Source organism: Adiantum capillus-veneris, chromosome 27 (assembly GCF_014529385.1).
Source record: "Adiantum capillus-veneris isolate H3 chromosome 27, ASM1452938v2, whole genome shotgun sequence".
In the NCBI taxonomy this organism is placed as follows: domain Eukaryota; kingdom Viridiplantae; phylum Streptophyta; class Polypodiopsida; order Polypodiales; family Pteridaceae; genus Adiantum; species Adiantum capillus-veneris.
The window spans coordinates 77,293,259-77,297,122 of record NC_140957.1 but is presented as its reverse complement, the minus strand read 5'-3'; positions in this window follow the sequence as shown (position 1 = coordinate 77,297,122).

Here is a 3,864-nt window from a genome sequence, read left to right as displayed (position 1 = left end):
GGGTTGTCTTCAGCTTTGTCTTCAAGGGTGGACATCAGCTTGGGAAGTGCTTTGTCATTGATGACGCTCCCCCCTTCCTTGAGTGATTCATATATGTCATGTTGTTGATACGTGATTTGATCTTTGATCTTTGATTTTCGAGGCAACTTTTCTTCTTGATGTGCATTCACCTCTATGTTGCCAGTCTTAGCCGCCGTAAGGATGGATGCTGATTCAGTTGTCTGAGCTTGTAGAATTGATCCTCTTTGTTGTGTGGACTTTAGGATCAATTTGCGTTCAAGGTCCGTTGCAATTTGAGTTCTCCATAATAGGTAGCCGGTGTTGCACTGTGTGAGCTACTTTTGATTGTTGTTGATGACTCTCTCACGGAATTTGTCATTGCTTGTCGTTGTAGGCCATTCTTTGACTTGCCATTGTTTGATGGAGCTTTTTTGTCGCCCTTGAAGATAAAAGATGCTCTTGATAAGCATATGGAGACTCACAATTTTTGCTCCAAGTCGTTGATTGATTTGGGTACCCATTTCCTTATTGTTGATGTAGAAGGAATATATACAAGAAGTTGATGATGAGGTCTAGATTAGGGTCTTAAAACTTAGATGACCGAAGGGAAAAAACACGGTGGGAAAAAAGTGCCTTTGCTATACGCTCTTAGTGGAGTTGAGCATTTGGACTTGAAGTACCTGTCATGCAAGGTGAGTGCTTGGGAGAAGCAAAGGAAGAGTGCCTAATGCAAGTGCCAATTATGGGACACTCTATATGCTTATGAGAAATTTTCAAACAAAAGCATGCAGTGTAAGAGATGGAGTTGATGGGTGCTTCAAGGAACAAATGTAGCACATGTGACATCAAAGGACGTCTCAGTAGCTTCCATGTTTCCAAGAAGGGTATTCGATGTAGAAGCTTCTCCACTCATTTCTCACTGTGCTGAGTGCGTGAGTGTCTTTGGACTTCCTCCTTCACTTACCACTATACTACAATGACTTCGACTCTTATGCTCGTTGAAGGTAAAGTTGTCTGGCGAGGTTGATATACTTTTTGTGTTTACCTTTGCTTTACCTTTTTCCGTGATGGTTGGTTGCTCCTTTTTTGCATTGGATTGAGGTGCTTTTGGGGCTTTTGATGGTGTTGTTGTTGCGGCTTTTGATTGTTGTCGAAAAAAGACGTTCCTCCAGTTTTCTGTCAAGACTAGACTCTCTTTGATATGATGGGAGTCGATTATGTGGAAAGTATCTTTATACTCCCCGACACTCAACTTGAGTACGGCTTCTATCATGCCAAAGCTAGGAATTGGCATTTTTGAGCTTGTGTACACGATCTCCTCTAGGTCAGTGATTGGCGGCTTTCCCATCATGATCCATGTTCCATAAGTCATTAGATTCTTTGTCACTTCTAGATCTATCACAGATGAACATGTGATTTTGAGTCCTGTTTCTCCGCATATGCTGAATTTGATCATCGTAGGAGATAGTCCATCTTCTTCTTTGTCCCTGTTCTTGTTTTGATCTTCCATTTGCTGAACTTTTGATGTTGAATTTGGAAATTTTTTTCCTTCATCTGCTTTCATTTGCACTTTTTCTGGAGTCTGCTTCTTTGAAACAGCTTTTGTCGATTCTTCAGGTATGTAAATGATGACATATTCTCGTTGTTGCTCTGCTTCCTTCATGTGCACTTTGGCATCATGCTCCATGATGTAGCTATCTGTCTCAACTTTTCTGCTTTCACACTCACAAACTTCATTAGCTTCCTTCAACACCTTTATCGTAAAAAAGGCAGTTACAGCATACCCATCTTCATCGCAAAATTTAGTAAGGGTCACCTCATTCATGCAGACATCAAGAGTCGCCAATATTTAATCCCATCCAAAGGGATCAAATAATTCCTTTGGAAAAGTGTTCTGGTACATATGCCTCATTTTCTACTAAACGCTCTAGGATGCATCTTGCTTTCTAAGACTTCCACTCTCAGGAGCTCCGTACATCCAAATATGCGCTTTGCTTTCCAAATCAGTTATGGAGTTTAAGTCCTCCCCCGGGGTTCTCACTACATATCTATAACTATGATCTTTGACACTGATTTTTCGTAGTAATTTCCTTGTGTCTTAAGTAGATATAGTCATAGCCCCAGTCTTGTACCATTTTGAGCTGACGCATGAATGGTCTGCCCAATATGATATCAAAGTTGCTGCTCTTGTCAAAATCCATTATGGCAAAGTTATGCTCATACTCAATGCCACACGAGGATACAATGATTTGTTCTAATATTCCACTCGGTTTCTCCATGTATCCATCCGCTAATTGCAGTTTCATTTGCATTTTCCTACGAGTAGGCTTCCCCCATTTTTTCCATATCTCTTTGGTTGCAATGGCAATTCCTGCCCCACTATCTAATATAGCAACCATCTTTACTCCTTTGTACTCAAGTGGTAAGGTGGTGTTTCCTTCGTCTCCTTCACAGTAGTCACCCACCTTATTTACCGGTATCTAAAGGTGCCTCAAATTTCGGCTCTTCCTGGTCTTTGTTTACAATACCATGACTTTCCAATTCCTAGATTTTTTCACGGATTAGCACCTCCGTTTTGGGAGCATCTGGAACATGTGGTTCCATAAGAGCTTCGGCCTTCTCCCTCCTCGTCTCTCCTCCCTCCCTCTCCTCTCCCTCCCCGCCCCTACCTTCCTCCTCCTCCTCCCCAATCTCTCTCTCCCCCCATCCCCCCTTCTCTCCTCGCATCTTCCTCCATCTCCCTCCCGAGTCCCCCTCTATCTTTTTATCCTTTGCTTCCTCACGCAACACCTGCGATGGTGCTTATGGACATCACAAATCGTTTGCTTCCACCACCACTACTCTGCACACCAAAAGCATACATATTCGCTTGCCCACGGCGTTTACAACAAAGGCCGCATGTGAGGGTCATCAAAGGTCATCACAGGAATGTCGTGCCATCGGTGAGACGAATGCTGACATTTGGGTGGATGGCCATTTGTACCCTTACGATCCTATAAGCCGCTTCCATCCATCCTTTAATAGCCTTTTGACATTTCTTCAATATCTTGGGAGGGGAAAAGCAGGCTTGTTAGGCTATTGCAAGCGGTTTTGTATTGGTGCAGGTGCTTCTTTGCATATGTGGATGCAGCTCTTAAGCTCAAGACGACGGCATTACAAGATAGTATTGCTCTTCGGAGAGGGAGTTTGAAACTCTTCAACAAAAAATGCACGAAAAAGATACCTACATTATGAAGTTTGCCAACACCATTATGTTTTTGAAAGAAACACCCCTTGGTGCAAGGGAGCGCAAATGCACGTATTCATCCATTAAAACCCTTGCACATTCGGGTGGAGCACGCAAACGACGAGTGACAACCAGAAGGTGATTTGATCTTTACTTGCATAATACATTCTTACTTCACACTATTTTCAAACATTTATCTTATTGGTTGCTAGAAACTTCATCCACGAGGCATGCGGTGGAACAAGCCAAGATGATCGAGTCAACCTGCTCACTAGTTATCTCAATATCCATGATGTGATTTCTATCTTATAATCACTGGAGGAAAGCACATTAAGTATGCAGTCACTAAGGACCTTATGAACAAATTGAGAAATGTGTTGGTGAGGATGACGTGCAACAAGCTCGTGATGAGGCGGTTCCTAATGCCATCTCTGACCAAGACATTGATGGGAGCAAATCGAACCCCGAACCCCGACGGCCTCTAAAACACCGGGGACCGAATGGCGCGCCTCGAGCCTGTCATGGTAAAGCAAACAGGGGGCACCACCTAGCTTTAGCGGCTAGGACGCAAACAACACACCACCATAACAAAGTTTTCATCCAAGAGAGATGGATGCTTGGGAGTAATGATGAAAAGG